At 46.1% G+C, this 16,818-nt stretch overlaps 2 non-coding genes across 2 annotated transcripts; one reads left to right on the plus strand and one right to left on the minus strand.

Moving 5' to 3' along the window:
* Positions 1-4,665: 4,665 nt before the first annotated feature.
* On the minus strand, positions 4,666-4,780 carry LOC136752090 (U5 spliceosomal RNA). Its single transcript, XR_010817256.1, has one exon. It is a non-coding gene; the product is annotated as a U5 spliceosomal RNA (small nuclear RNA).
* A 9,742-nt stretch (positions 4,781-14,522) lies between these two features.
* On the plus strand, positions 14,523-14,637 carry LOC136752013 (U5 spliceosomal RNA). The gene has a single exon (XR_010817195.1). It is a non-coding gene; the product is annotated as a U5 spliceosomal RNA (small nuclear RNA).
* The last annotated feature ends 2,181 nt before the right edge of the window (positions 14,638-16,818 follow it).

Consider the following 16,818-nt stretch of genomic DNA (forward strand, 5'->3'; position numbering starts at 1 on the left):
GAGTCGCTATGGCCGGCTCACCTGCGCCATTAGGAGGGTGCTGCTGGGCTGCAGCGCACCGGAGCTGAAACACGTCCTCTCTTACCGCAGACAGGGTTTCATGGTGCTGGCGGACGGCGCCGATGAGTTAAGCCTGTCTCTGAAGTTTAAGATCGAGGGGTTAGTGTACGTGGTGTTCGTGTCAACTGATACCATGAGGTGTTTGAGGTGCGGGGCGCAGGGGCACATCAGTCGCTCTTGCCCTCAGGGAGAGGCTCCGGCGGCCGGGCGAGAGGAAGGTGAGGAGCAGGCAGGGCCGTCTGGTGTCGGCTCTGCCAGCCGGGGGAGCGATGAGGGGGAGGCGGTGGCAAACGCTACTGGCCTCGGTGGGGACAGAGTAGGGGATGCTAGTGGGGAAGCTGCTAGCAGTGAGAATGCAGAGCAGCCCCGTGATCAGTTAGCCGAGGAGGGAGCTGCTGTTGCTGCTGATGCGGCCGCCACCAAGACTGAACACTTAGCCAGTGATGATGGGTTTAAAGTGCCCAGGAAAAGACAGCAGAAGCAGTCTGCCCCGTCTTCTGAGGCCGTTGATACATTTGTGTAAAAAGGCGAATATTGCGAGGGCGGCTGGTGAGGAGGATCCCGGAGACTGTGTGGGGGCAGTGGGGCGGCGGGACTCGCAGTCAGGGGAGTCTGTCTGGGGGAACCTGCCGTCTCAACCCAAGGTGGCCGACCGGCTGCGGCGCCGGGAGTCTGAGTGCAGTGCTGCGGCTGTGGAGAGGGCAGACTCGGACAGCACTGCTGAGGGGGACATCGCTGACTCCCAGGGCGAGGCCGTCTCCACTGACACAGCGGGATACAGTGCTAAAAGCATTAAGGATTTTTTAAGGGAGACAAAGGGGAAGAGGAATATAGTTTTAGAAAACTTCTTCCCTGATGCAAAGCAGTTCCTGGCATCTGCACAAGTGATCCTGCAGGATGTGGCACTCGCGGAGTTTAGTGAGCCGGAGTGCTACAGGTAAAAGAAGTGGAAAGAGTGTTGTCAGGACTGCTTTGCAATCTAATGGTGATGGTTAATAGTATGTTTTTATTTGTACAAGAGACACACGCAGACAGTGTGAATGAGTGTGAGTGGCAGCGGGAGTGGAAAGGAGAGAGTGTGTTTAGCCAAGGGTCTAGTGTGAGTGGGGGAGTGGGGATTTTATTTTCACACACTTTTAAAATGGATTATTTTAAGAAAACAGAGTTTGTTGGTGGAAGATTGTTGATGGTAAAGGCTGAGAGCGGGGGAAGGACCTTTGTGTTTATTAATATCTATGCCCCCAATGCTGTGAGAGACAGACTGTCAGTGTTTCCGGTGCTCAGCAAAGCGCTAGCAGACTGTGGGGCTGAGGAGATCCTGGTTTTGGGGGAGTGATTGGAACTGTACTGTGGACTATAGATTAGATAGGAATCATTTGGAGCCCAGTCCACAGTCGGCAGAACAGCTGAAAGGTAATACACAGTTGCACAATCTGGTCGATGTCTGGAGGAATGCCAACCCAAAGGTGAAACAGTACACCTGGGTGAGGCCGGGTACTAGCATTATGTCGCTAGCCAGGCTGGATAGATTTTATACCTTTAGACATCATGTCAATCTGATCGGTGGCTTCCATATCACCCCCACCTGACCACTGACCACTGTCTCGTCACTGTGAGTGTCACCCTGCCTCCTGTCCGGCTGCGCAGTGCCTACTGGCTTTTCAATAATAGCTTGCTGCAGGACAGGATTTTTTGTAATTCTTTTCTTTTCTTTTGGCAGAGATCAGAGCGCCCTAGGTTTGCCTCCCTGAGACAGTGGTGGGACATTGGCAAAGTTCAGACCAGGCTCTTCTGCCAGAAGTACACTGAGCATAGGACTGACAGCTTGAATGAATCTAAGAAGGAGTTAGAAGGAGAGATTCAGGTGCTCCACCGAGCCTTGGACTCTGGAGATTCAGGGGCATTAGAGGACCTCAAAGCTATGCAGCAGGCATTGTCAGAGCTGCTAAGGACGCGGGCTCGAGGAGCAATGGTGCGCTCGCAGTTCCAGAGCCTGACACAGATGGATGCGCCCATCAAGTTCTTCTTTGGGTTGGAATGCAGGCGGCAGCAGAGCAGGGTGATGCTCTGCCTGAGGACGGCTGAGGGCCGCGTGCTGCAGGATGGGCAAGAGATGTGTAGTCATGCCGCCCAGTTCTATAGGGAGCTGTACTCCGCAGAGCCGGGCAGCCTGGAGCAGCAGCAGCAGTTTCTGCAGGGTCTGCCTAAGTTCCCACAGGATGGGGTCAAGGGGCTGGAGGCCCTTCTAAATCTGGCAGAGCTGACCTGCGCAATGCAAGAGCTCAATAAGGGCTGGGCACCGGGGCTGGATGGGCTCACTGTGGAGATTTTCTCAGAGTTTTGGACTGAGCTGGGCCCGGACCTGCTCTCAGTGCTGCAGGAGGGACTGTGAGCTGGGCTGCTGCCCATTAGCCGTCGTAGAGCTATTCTGACCCTGCTGCCCAAGAAGGGGAATCTGTCCTCCATTGTGAACATGAGGCCAGTGGCGCTGCTGTGTCAGCACTATAAGATCCTGTCTAAGGCTCTGGCTAAGCGGCTCAGAGACATCATGCCGGCCGCAATGCCTGTTTCAGGTGCTGAGAGCAGTTGGTGTCGGCCCGCGGTTCGTAGAATTTATTCAGCTGCTGTACTGTCATGTGTTTATTGTGCTGAAGATCAATGGTGGCCTGAGTGAGCCTATCCCCATCCATTGAGACATCAGACAGGGCTGCAGTCTGTCAGGGATGCTATACTCCCTTTCTATCGAGCCCCTGCTGCACAGGCTGCTAGCCGGGCTGTCCATCCATTGTCACCCAAGGGTGTCGGCCTATGCTGCTGAGACACGCAGTCTGGGCAGCGAGACGTCCAGGTCATTGTGGTCAGGAGGGGGGACAGGAGTTGGTTGATCTGTTAAGCAGGCTGAGTGCCTTTCGGCTGCAGGCAGCTCAGAGGCTCCTGTACCCTCCCGATCCCCAGTGTCTCCCGCCCTAGACACTTGTTATGATAGACACATGTTTTTACTTAAGACACGTCCCCATATACTTCCTTCCCTGCCTGTTTTTTATTGTACTGTTTTAGAGGTGTGGCAGCGCTTCTCCCTGGGTAGGGGGCTGGGGGGCAGCAGTCTGTATTGGCTGTTAGAGGAGCCACTGCTGTATAACCCCGGTTTTAGCTGTCCACTCCTGCTCTCCAGCAGCCTCAGGTCAGTCCTGCTTAAGGTCGACGTGATCCGGCTGAGGGATTTGTTGGATTTTAACAGGGGACAGTGGGTTGGTGCCGACAGCCTGGCTGCCAGGCTGGGTATGAGGTCACTGAGAGTCGTAACCAGATTTCTCTGGGCAGTACAGAACGCCCTTCCCATAGGCGCTGTGGAGCAGCTTTTCCAGGCTCTCACGCAGCACTGCTGGCCCAAGGACCCTGACACCGTCTTTCCCCTTGTTTGTCTGTGTCTCTCAGTCCCCCCTAGCTCATCAGGCCGCCTTCTGTCGCCTCACAGTCTCTGTAGTGTGTCTGTCTCCACAGCTCAGCATCAGCAGCTCTATCAGCTCAGTGTGAGGGAGCTGCACCATCAGCAGCTGCAGCCCCTCCCTGACACCCCCTGGAGGGAGCACCTGGCTCTGGGGGAAGATGCCTGCCCGGCCTGGAGGAGCCTGAACAAGCCCCCGCTTCTGCATGGCTTCTGCATGGTGTCATCGCAACAAACTCTTTTGCACATACACTGGACCCCAGAGTGAGCGACACCTGCCACTACTGCGTGGAGAGAGAGACACTTTTTCACTGTTTCTGCCACTGCCCTAGATTAGAGCTGCTGTTCACTGCAGTGGAGAGCCTGTTCAAGCAGCTGGGCCTCCTTTTCTCACGCTCTGTGTTTATTTTGGGAGTCCAGTACAAGCAGCGCCACAGACATGTTTGTCAGTTAGCAAACTTTCTAGTGGGGCAGGCTAAGCTGGCTATCCTGAGCAGTAGGAGAAGTCAGACTTAGCGGGTGCAGCAACAGTGTGCACTCTCCCTCTTCAGGTCTCTCGTAAGCTCCAGAGTGCGACTGCATTACAATTTCTACAGCCTGACGGGAGACCTGGACACTTTTCTGCAGATGTGGGGGGTCGGGGCGGCCCTCTGTGCCATTGACTTTGGACATTTAAACCAACTGGTTTAATTCACTTGAATATTTTATAGGTAGCACGTGTGTAGTGGTTTTTATTGAGCGTTTTTAGAATAGGTTGTGTTTTTATGTCGGGAGTTTTTTTCATGTCTATTATGTCTTTCTAGTTTGTTTTAATTGTTTTTTTTAGTAAAATAAAGGTGTTAAAAATCAAAAAATCTCTCTCTCTCTCACACACACACATACACAGAGCCAGCAAGACACACAGAGCCAGCCAGCTCAGCGATGACATCACGAACCTCTCTCTGAGCTGACTGCTATGACATCACAGAGCACGTGCATTCCGTTGCTTGCCGTCTGTCAACCACTCAGTCACTGCCAGCCAGACTGCCTGGCTGGCTGGATGGGGGGGCTGTTTGCTGCTGCTGCGTACATTAGCAAGCTTATTTGCTTGACCGGCCTTCCTCCTCCTCCGCCCACATGCCCACCTATGCCCGATCTGCTGTTCACCTGGATCACAGCTCCGCCCCAACAAGGCAGAGCCTCCCAAGAATGGTACAAACTCATCCACGTTCCCCTCCAAGGAAAGCTTTAGCAAAAGGCAAAAGCATTATAAGTAATGAAGAGGAACCCGAGTCCAAGACGCTTCCGACCAGCCATACATATTTGTGTGAATTAAAGATCACATTTTATTACATTTTGTTTTTCTGTACTTCATTACATCTTATTGTGATTTATAATGATATTGTTTATTTTCCATATGTATGTATTATTTTTGTATGTATGCATGTATGTATGTATGTATATTTGCATGTCCAATTGCTTTGACAATACAAATGCACTGAATTGAGAGAGAGAGAAAGAGAGAGAGAGAGAGAGAGAGAGAGAGAGGGAGAGAGAGAGAGAGAGAGAGAGAAGTGCTAGGGCACATCTGTAATATTAACTACGGAACATTCGTCACATGCTTAGGGAACATTCATATCATACAGGGATCATTTGTAAAACGAATTAAGGAACGTTGGTGACATACTAAAAGGACATATACTGGTAAGATGTTGGGCACATTTGAAACAACAAAAATGGCATTTGGTTATTTATTAGGGACATTTATACCAGTCTGAGCAAATATCTGTGCATATTCCAATGTTTGTTGCAGGACTTACAGATTGAGTGAGGGGGTCAAAATGTTTGATTCAGAACTAATCACTGCTTCCTCAATTTTGTTTTAAACATAATTTAAAAGAAAAGTGGGCTATACATTGGTCTGGAAAAAAGGAGCAGTGGTCCCTAAGACAATTCTTTTAGTTCTTTGACACAATTCCTAAATCCCATTTTCTGTAAAATATGTTATCAACATGCATTAATATATCATCCAAACTACAATCATACTAATCATGAAGATGTTCATATTATTATATTCTAAGGGTTCCAGTCTATTGTGTATTGTATTTATTCTCAGGCCCTTCTCTTATGTTTTAGAGTCATTATTATTATTCTGTACAAAACAGGGATTAAATTAAGTATTTTAACCACAAAGTATTGGCTACAGTTATGATGCCTACTTCAGTGTTCATATGCATACAGTTTCTGAGGTCTGGACCACTGCACAGTAGTCCCTGGAGTTGTAGTCCAGACCACTGCAAAATTCGTGCTGAAGTGATCTGGATCACCACGCAATGGCCCAAGGACCACTGCAAACTTGGATTTCAATGTTTTTGTGTAATCCATGTTGCTATAGCACCTTCCATGTTCCTTTGTGGTGAGCTGGTTAATTATGTTCTTGGAAAACCACAATCCTGCAAGTTTAATAAGTCTCTCTACACATCAGTCCCTGAGTACCTTCAACCAATGGTCATTTTGACCAATTAAGCCCAAGAATTGAGTCGATTAAGATCTCCTCATTGTGATATGGGGATTCTGAGGGGGGAACATACACGGCACACAGGAACACACATCGGTTTGTGTAAAAATGATTTCTTTGCTTATTTTAAGCCATATGTGTGACTCTGCTGTTTTGATGGGCTGTATGGAGTCACTGAGCTCTGCTTTGTACCAGATTATTATGCCCCCGGAGTCCCTGCCATGTCTGACGGAGGGCTTCTTCAGGGAGGGCACTATGACCTCTCTGTAGCCTGAGGGACAGTGACTGGACACGTCTGCCCGACACCATGTCTCTTGCAGGATGATGACATCCTTGTCTCTCACTCTATCTCTGAACTCCGGGTCTGTGCTCTTCAGCCCGAACACTGAGGAGCCCAGGCCCTGGATGTTCCACATGGTGATAGATAGGGATCGCATTTCTTTCTACTCTAATTAAGCAATTTATATAATCCTTTGGAATGAGATATATCTGGAAATATGTGAGGTGGAAAGGAAACAAATAAATAAATATTAATACTGGTGATATGAAAAAATAGGAAACAAATAAATACAAAAAAATAAAAAAAATACATTTATACAGGGGTGATTTTCGGATGTGGTAATAGCTAGTCACCTCCTGCAGTGGTTTCTTTGTTATGCACAGTTACTAATCTTATCAGTCGGGTGCAGATGAGGTTGAGCAGGTGTCGGATCTCCTGCAGCTCCCCGGTGTCGGTGTCGTCCACTCTGCTGACCGCTGCTGCGTAGTTGCGCTGGCTGTGCTGCTGGGCTGCTCTGTGCATGTTCTGGATGGGCTCCACTCTGGGTCTGCTGTTCTGTGGTCGGGCGTATCCAGGCTGGGGTCTGCGGTGTCCGGGCTGGGGAAGGTGGTGTGCAGGTGGAGGGCGGGGGCTCCCAGGGGCCGCTCTCCTGATTGGCTCGGGGTTGTTCTGGGTGGTGTGGGTGCTGGAGAACCTTCTGTGGCCATGTGGGGGGCTGGCTGGGTTTCGGCCCAGGGCGATGTCTTTGAGTGTCTTTGCGAAGACGCTCACTGCTTGTTTGTGGAGATGGACGTGGTCAAACAAGCTGTGGGCCCCAAGAGTGGGGTGGTGTGCCAGGTGCACATTTGGCATCAGAGCACATCCCCGAGAGATCTCAGCGTTGATCATGTGGATGGTGTTGGGGTGGAAGTCCTTCCTGGGCTGCAGGGTGGAGATGGAGCTGGCCACCTTGTCCTGCTGGGTCCTCAGGTCGTTTGTGCCTGTGTGTATAATAATATGGCTGGGGGAGCCGAGGCTCTCCTCGGACAGCTGCTGAATGGCCCTCTCTGTGGTCGGACACCAGACCTTGGAGATCTTGCCATCAGGGAAGAGCCGCCTCTCATTTATGAGTTTGCCATTTGAGTCTATCAGCAGGGCTACTTCAGTGTTCTTCTTCCTGGTAGTCTTTCTGCGTGAGGGGGTCTCATCTGTGTTTGGTTCAGCCTGTGTGTGTGGTGCGCAGGTTTTGTGAGTGGTTTCGGGCTCAGGGTGTGTGTGAGTGCTGGGTGCAGTGTGTGTGTCTGAGTCAGGGTGTGTGTGTGTGTTGGGTGCACTGTGTGTGTCTTGCTCAGGGTGTGTGTGTGTGCTGGGTGCACTCTGTGTGTTCGGGTCGGGTTGTGTGTGTGTGTTGGGTGCAGTGTGTGAGTGGTGTGTTGTGTGAGAGTCAGTATGTCTGGATGTCATTGGGGTGGGAGGGCTCTGCACATTGTGCACTGCTGGGTTTCTTGAGGGCTAGTTGTTGTGGGCAGTGAATTTGTATAGCTTCTCCTTCAGGCTCTGCACTGTCTTGTCTCTGTGTTGCAGTTTTTCTCTACCGAGGCCGGATGCAGTGAGCTGTGCTTGCGGGTGACTGAGACAAAACCATGTCGGTGGTGAGTGAACTGTACTGTTAAAATCGGAAAATAATAATAATAAAAACTTACGAAAGTAATAAACAGCTATGTCAAGTCATTTAACCGCAAATAGCTAAGTTAAACAAGTATATAAAAAAAAACATGGAAAATCCGATAGACAGATTAATTAATGTTGACGCAGCAAATGGAAATGAAGCGATTAATGCAGAAAGACGCACGAATACGACAGAGTAACACATGATCGTGTTGAGCTGCCTCCTTGCTTTCACGGAGATGGGAAGGATAAAGAAAGTTTCTCTCTGTGGAACACGCGTCTGGAATTGGCTGTAAAAGCTGCACAAACAGCACCAGGATCTTGCAACAATTGTACCAACACGTTTAAGTGCTGATGCACTGTCATACTGGGTTTCTTTACCCTCTGAAATGCAAAAAGACTATGCTAAAACAGTAGAGACATTAAAATAAGTCTTTGGAAGAAAAGAATACCTACTGCATTTTCAAACTTTTGTTAATGCAAGACCCCGTCAGCCTAAAGAAGCATTAGAAGTTTATGCAGCCGAAGTAAGCAGACTTGTGCAAGAGGCGTTTCCCAAATTACGGACAGCCAGCTATTGAAATGGAGCGTTTTAGACGTTTTGTTGCTGGTTTAGACCCAGTGCTGCAGGCAAAGTGTTATGAGCATGGTGCAAGTAGATTGGAGGAAGCCCTAAAAATGGCTTGCAAGTGGGAGCGGGTCAGGAAGCATTAAGAACTGCCTCTTCACATTTCTAAAGCACAATAAATGAGAAGGTTCTGGAACAACCATCTATATGTAAATCTGGAAATATCCTAACAGCTATGGTGTCAAGCAAGTCCATTTCATCTACGTCAGAGGAATCCCCCAAATTACTACAAGCTATTGCAGATTTAACTGCAGATGTTAAAGCACTCAGAGTAGAGGTGAGCCAGTTGATGCAACAGCAAGAAAATCTCAAACATGTGCACAGCTAGTACAAAGAGGGGAAAAAGGACCGTCAGCCCTCTCCAGAATGGATGAAACAAGAGAAATATCGTGCATCAAGAAAAGCATCCCCTGATGGGTATAATTCTTCCTCTAGATCACAAAGAGATGTTTCTTCACCTTTATAGAAACATGTCTCCTGGACCATGACCTGGACATCATTCCCTAAATAGGCAAAAATATGAAAGGTGGTCTTCATCACCAAGCAACCATTACTATTCAAGAACTAACAGTCCTAGCAATCGCTATCACTCATCTCACCCTGATCAGCACTGCAGTTCAAGATATTCTCGTAGTCCATCTGCATCCTACTCACACTCAAGGGACAGGTACACCAGGAGAACACCCAGTCCACATCACCATGAGAGAAGGCCTGATGGCAGATACAGCAAACGTCATCTTTTCTTTGATTCTGAGGATCCCACCTATCAGGGAAACGAGTGGTAGCAGGTGCTGCGGGCCAAGTAGCTGCTACATTGAATAACAGGGGTCCAGAGTCTGAAGCTTCAGTGTTAAAAGACTCTCCAACCTCATATTGTTTTGCTGTTATTGAAGACACTGCTGTTCAAGCCTTCATTGATACTGGTTCACAAATTTCTTTGATCAGTGAAAATTTAAGAATGTCAATTCCAGCACTGAAGACAAAGTCCATCAGAAAGACATACGTGTTGGCAAGGTCAGTGACTGGTGAGTGCTTTGATACTCTTGGAACACTAACCATTAGTATTAGACTTGGAGAGGAGGTTTTTCTTCAAGATGTTCAAGTGATAAGAAATTCCAATCAAGCTGTCATACTCGGATGGGATTTTCTGCAGAAACACCATGCAGTGATTGATGTACAAGGACAACTACAGTTGTGGAACTGGAAAGTCCCACTGTTGTTTTCTAAGCAAATCACACCTCTTTGTTGCAATGCTGTGACATTTGCGCCAATCTACATTCCTGCAATGACTGAGATGAATATCATGGCAAAGTTGCAGCCATTTACAGAAAATCAAATCTCAACTCCAAATTACTTAGGAATGCAACTACCCAGGTCTGTTTGTTGCCAGAACAATGTCTCCAGCGAAGAAAGGATTAACAACCGTTAGTGTCATGAATCCTTCCAATGATGACTGCCATGTCCCAAGTAACACACCACTGAGAAATTTTTACTCTCTGATAAATCAGGGAGGTGAAGTGTTCCAGGTTATTGAGGCTACTGTGCACAATATCAGGCAGACAGAAGGCACAAAGTTACCCACAGTGGACTTCAGTCAGTCCAAATTGAGTGATCCACAAATGGACCAGCTGGAGAACTTACTTTTGAAGTATTGTGATGCATTTAGTTCACATGAACATGACTATGGCTGCACAGATGCTGTAAAGCACCACATTCGAACTGGAGATGCCCTACCGATCCGCCAACATGCTTACAGGACTTCTTCAGCTTTGAAGCAGGAAATAGAAAAACACGTTCAGCAGGTGCTGGCCCATGACCTTATTGAGGAGAGCTGCAGCCCTTGGGCTTCACCTGTTGTTTTAGTCAAGAAAAAGGACAGCAGCTACAGATTTTGCAATGATTTCAAGAAATTAAACCCTGTCACCATACGGGACTCACATCCCTTACCACGGATTTCTGAAGCTTTGGACAGCCTGGCAGTGGCATGCTGGTTTAGTACCATGGACCTGTCAAGTGGTTATTGGCAGGTTCAGCTGGCATCAGAAGACCGGGAGAAGACCGCATTTACCACCGGCAGCGGCTTATACCATTTTAAGGTCATGCCAATGGGACTGACCAATGCACCACCTACCTTCCAACGTTTAATGGAGCTTTTGCTTCGTGGTCTACACTGGAAGATCTGCCTCATCTGTTTGGATGATGTTTTGTTTTTTAGCAAAACCTTTCCTGAACATCTGCAGAGTTTGGAAGATGTCTTTCTTCGCTTTTGAAAGGCAGGACTAAAGCTGAAGGCCAGTTAATGTCAGCTTGCACAGGATGAAGTCTCTTTCCTGGAACATGTAATCACCAAGGGTGGTCTCAGACCAGATTCCAGGAAGCTGGACAAAGTGAAAGATTGGCCAACACCAAGAACACCTACTGAGGTGAGAGCTTTTGTGGGTGTCTGTTCCTATTACAGACAATTCGTTAAAAACTTTGCCCAAAAAGCTGCACCACTGCATTTGCTCACTCAGAAGGGAGTTGTTTTTCAATGGACCCCTGAATGTGAAGATGCCTTTTACTCTCTGAAGTGTGCTCTAACTGAACATCCAGTAGTGGCCTATCCAGATTTTTCTCTAGCATTCTTATTCTACACCGATGCCTCTCAGAATGCAATTGGCTCTGTGCTCACTCTTGTTCAAGACAGAAAAGAAAGAGTGATTGCATACGCAAGCCACACCCACACTCCTTCAGAGAAAAAATGGTCTAAATATGATCTTGAACTCTGGGCAATAATCTGGTCTGTGTGGCACTTTAGGCACTTTCTGTCTGGCACCCCATTTAAAATTGTCACAGACCACAAACCATTGCTGAGTCTGAAGAAAAGTCCAGCTGATGGTGATCCCACAGGAAGAAGGGGACGTTGGATTCTAGAACTGGATGTGTACGACTGTGTAATTATTCACAGGGAAGGAGCACAGCATGCCAACGCTGATGCTTTATCCAGAAGACCGGACATTTTTTCAGAGTAGTAAGGGAGTGCAGTGTTTACTTGTCACCTCACAGAAACAGAAAAGTACGTCATCTACTGACATGCAAAACATTTGGTCTTCTGAACTACAGCCTGAACAAGCTGTTCCTGTAAGACAAACCTGTGAAGATTTAGCAATAGACATTGATGAACTGAAGCAGAAACAACAAGCGGATGTCATTCTGAGAACTGTGATGAAATGGAAAGAAATGGATAACCGAAGACCAACTGCACGACGAATCAAAAACTCCCCGTCAGCTCTGAAAAAGCTCTGGTATGAGTTTCCTCGCTGACTTTGGAAAATGGGATCCTCTGTCAAAAAATTAAAACCTTTCTGCAGAAAGCCTATACTTACCAATTGGTTCTTCCTGAATCCCTCATTCAGACAGACCTCACTTACCTACATGGAAATGTCTTCAGTGGACATTTAGGGACTGAACGAACTTTGCAGAGAGCCAGAAAAATCTGCTATTGGCCTTACATGTCACGTGACATTTACAAGTTCTGTACAGAGTGTTTAACATGTCAGACTCGCAGTGCTCCAACAGCAAAAGCTAGAGCTCCTTTACAACCTATTGTTGTGGATCGTCCATTCCAGAAAATTGCTGCTGACCTCACTGAGCTACCAGTCACTTCTCAAGGCAACAGGTATGTTCTTGTTATAATGGATTATTTTACATGCTATGTGAATCTCTTTCCTTTAAAAGATCAGCGTGCAACAAGTGTAGTTCAATGCTTGTTTGAAGACTTCATCCATCAACATGGTATACCTGAGTCCATCCACACTGACCAGTGCAGACAGTTTGAGTCTGATCTGGTGAAGCAGCTGTGTAGCAAGTTGGGAACTGAGAAGACACGAACATCTCCGTACCATGCCCAATCAGATGGCATGGTGGAAAGACTGAACCGGACATTAAAAGACCAATTCGCTAAATACATCTACCAAAATGGAGGAGAATGGGACAAATACCTCTCACAGGTGGAACTTGCGTACAATTCAAGTGTACATTCCAGTACTGGATATACTCCATTTTTCCTTGCTCATGGTCGGGAACCTCGTCTGCCTGTGGACGTTTTGTTGAACTGCAGTTCATTCACTACTCAAGCAACTCCGGGCACACCAGCTGCTTATGCCCAGGATGTCTTTAACCGCCTGTCACATGCTTTTGACATGGCCGCTGAGTAGTCGAAAGAATCTAAACTACTGCAAAAGACTCACTATGATCAAAAGCTTGCTTTTAACCCCTATGCTGAAGGTGATCTTGTTTTCCTTGATGATCCAGCCAATCAAAGGAATAAACTTGCTCCTAGATGGAAAGGGCCATATAGAGTTCTGAAGAGGTTGGATAAAGATGGTTGTCCTGGCGTGACCAATGAAATCAATGACCCAAAAGATCCACGATCCAAATCATAGATTGTACATTACAATCGGCTGAAGGCATACAAAGGTCCTTGGTCTGACTTACCTGCTCATCCAGAAGCACCTCCACAGCTGTTTAGAGATCCTGATGATGCACCTGTCAGTCCGCCATCAACACTGACGGCTTTGTCTGGAGACGTCCCTTACCCACTTCCAGTTCCAGTAATGGCTTCTAATTTGAAAAAAAGTTCCTATTGTACTGATATACATCTATTGTGCTAAAATTACTGCAACATCAGTTTATCATTTGGAAAATCAAAGTGTATATATATATATATATATATATATATATATATATATATATATATATATATATATAAAAATGTAACATTAGAAATACTGTATGATTTATTTAATTAAGAAACGAGGACGTTTTAAATAAAGTGGGGGAAGACTGAGACATTAGTCTATTATTGAAAAATATAAATATCTATGAAAAGGTATCGTAAAAGAAATTAGAAACACTTTATGCATTATTGTACTTTATAACAGGGAGAAATCGCTATGTGTTATGTTGTTCCCCTAAGAACATATTTCAGTTGCATGTTGTAAAGCCGGACAGGTTAGAGTCATGCACGTCTTTGTGTTCTGGATAGAGAGGAGGTGGCGCTGCACTGCTGTGCTCGGCATTGTATTTGTAACTGCAACTTGGGCTCCAGCACCGGCACCATGTCGGTGGAAAAGCGCTAAGTGAGCTCACACTGAGCTCAGTGTAATGTCTGCTCTGGAGAGCTCACAGTGTGACCTAGTTGTGAGTTCACGTCTTTACTGGGTAGTCCTTGACAACTTAATCGACTCAATTCTTGGGCTTAATTGGTCAAAATTACCATTGGTTGAAGGTACTCAGGGACTGATGTGTAGAGAGACTTATTAAACCTGCAGGATTGTGGTTTTCCCAGAACAGAATTAACCAGCTCACCACAAAGGAACATGGTAGGTGCTATTGCAACATGGATTACACAAAAAAAATGAAATCCAAGTTTGCAGTGGTCCTTGGGCCATTGCGTGGTGATCCAGATCACTTCAGCACGAATTTTGCAGTGGTCTGGACTACAACTCCAGGGACTACTGTGCAGTGGTCCAGACCTCAGAAACTGTATGCATATGAACAGTGAAGTAGGCATGATAACTGTAGCCAATACTTTGTGGTTAAAAAACTTAATTTAATCCCTGTACTGTACGGAATAATAATAACAACTGAAAAACATAAGAGAAGGGCCTGATAATAAAAACAATACACAATAGACTAGAACCCTTAGAATGTAATAATAAGAACATTTTCATGATTAGTATGATTGACGTATGATTGATTCTCTCTCTCTCTCTCTCTCTCTCTCTCTCTCTCTCTCTCTCTGTCTCTCAAATTAGTGCATTTGTATTGTCAAAGCAATTGGACATGCAAACATACATACATATGGAAAATAAACAATAAAATTATAAATCACAATAAGATGTAATGAAGTACAGAAAAACAAAATGTAATAAAATGTGATCTTTAATACACACAAATATGTATGGCTGGTCGGAAGCGTCTTGGACTCGGGTTCCTCTTCATTACTTATAACGTTATTGCCTTTTGCTAAAGCTTTCCATGGAGGGGAACGTGGATGAGTTTGTACCATTCTTGGGAGGCTCTGCCTTGTTGGGGCGGAGCTGTGATCCAGGTGAACAGCAGATCGGGCAGAGCTGGGCATGTGGGCGGAGGAGGAGGAAGACCGGTCAAGCAAATAAGCTTGCTAAGGTATGCAGCAGCAGCAAACAGCCCCCCCATCCAGCCAGCCAGGCAGTCTGGCTGGCAGTGACTGAGAGGTTGACAGACGGCAAGCAACGGAATGCACGTGCTCTGTGATGTCATAGCAGTCAGCTCAGAGAGAGGTTCGTGATGTCATCGCTGAGCTGGCTGACTCTGTGTGTCTTGCTGGCTGTGTGTGTGTGTGTGTGTGTGTGTATGTGTGTGTGTGTGTGTGTGTGTGAGTGGGTGGGTGGGTGGCTGTGTTAGTGTCTGTCTGTCTGTCTGTCTGTCTGTCTCTCTCTGGCACTGTAGATGCATCATAGGGAACATATGTAACAATCTCTCTTTCTGTTTACCAAGAATGTGAATGAATGTTTTTCAAGTGGGTTTTGCCTTGGTTGGAAACGTTTTAAGATTATTTATGAAGTGTAAATTGGATTTGTCTCAATTCTCCGTAGTTTTCAATGTACGTGCCATTCAGTAGCGTTCATGTTACAGATGTGTCCTATGCAGTGGTAGGGTCAATAAAATGTCAGTAAAACTTTATTTTAGCAATTATAGAGGGGAGCAAATGCAAATAGAGGGTCCTCACTAATTATCTAATTTACCAACAACGTTTAAAATTAGGTCTTGCAAAGCTACAGCAAATGCTGTATAATTGTATGTGTGTTCATACACCAGCTGCTAAAGTCTGATAGCTTTGATTATATATATTTTTTCTAATGAAAAACAAATGTTATTTGCTTGATTTTTACAGAGTATGTCATAAATTCAATTTTTATGAAGCCTGACAAATTGTATGCTGTAATATTGAATATTTTCAAAATTAAATCATTTGTTTGTTTTTCCTTTCATGTTACAAATGTTCCTTATGTGAAAGATGTATTATATCTTAATAATGTCAAAACAATTAAAGATATACGGATTATTATTAGGGAAAATTTGTAACCTAGAGTTAGGGTTAGTGTTAGGGTTAGGGTTATGAATATAATTGATATATTGAATTGTTAAGAAGTGTAAATAATTACATTCCATTTTTCATGGATTGTCTGAAAGTTTCAGTTCTATATTCAGTTTGGAAACTGTTTTTTTCTATTTGTGCATATGAAAGATATACATCTAAACAATATCTTCACTATTAAAGATAAACGCATTATTAATTTCGGCATTGTTAAAGCACATTGGTATTACCTATGTGTATCTTTAAAAGTTTAAAATTCCTAAAGGTTCTTTATTGATCTTGCAAAATAAGTGTTTAGGGAAAATGTGTAACATAGAGTTAGGGTTAGCCACTGGGTAAGGGTTACATCTTCAACAGTAAGTTAATTCATGTTAATTATTCTCATCAATGTTATGATGTGTCTCGATAAAAAGCTGATATTCCAAAACGTTTGCTTGTGTATTCTGCAAAACACATATTTAGGGAACATTTGTAACATTAGGGTTACGATTTGCCATAGATGCAGAATGAGTTTGATTGTGAAGTTAAAGACGCAATCGCCTCGGTGCCGATTATTATTGCTGTGTTTCTCCACTTCTACTCCACGCTTGGGAACGCCCACATCCAGTGACGTCAGCGTTCGATTCCAAAACCGGTGGAAAAGCGGGCCGGTTCACAAACAGATCAGCTGGATCCCAGGCCGAGCAGTGTCGCTCACTGTGGGGTCCAGTGTATGTGCAAAAGAGTTTGTTGTGATGACGCCATGCAGAAGCCATGCAGAAGCGGGGGCTTGTTCAGGCTCCTCCAGGCCGGGCAGGCATCTTCCCCCAGAGCCAGGTATTCCCTCCAGGGGGTGTCAGGGAGGGGCTGCTGCTGCTGATGGTGCAGCTCCCCCTCACTGAGCTGATAGAACTCCTGACGCTGAGCTGTGGAGACAGACACACTACAGAGACTGTGAGGCAACAGAAGGCGGCCTGATGAGCTAGGGGGGACTGAGAGACACAGACAAACAAGGGGAAAGACGGTGTCAGGGTCCTTGGGCCAGCAGCGCTGCGTGAGAGCCTGGAAAAGCCGCTCCACAGCGCCTATGGGAAGGGCGTTCTGTACTGCCCAGAGAAATCTGGTTACGACTCTCAGTGACCTCATACCCAGCCTGGCA

Source organism: Amia ocellicauda, chromosome 6 (genome assembly GCF_036373705.1).
Source record: "Amia ocellicauda isolate fAmiCal2 chromosome 6, fAmiCal2.hap1, whole genome shotgun sequence".
Classification (NCBI taxonomy): domain Eukaryota; kingdom Metazoa; phylum Chordata; class Actinopteri; order Amiiformes; family Amiidae; genus Amia; species Amia ocellicauda.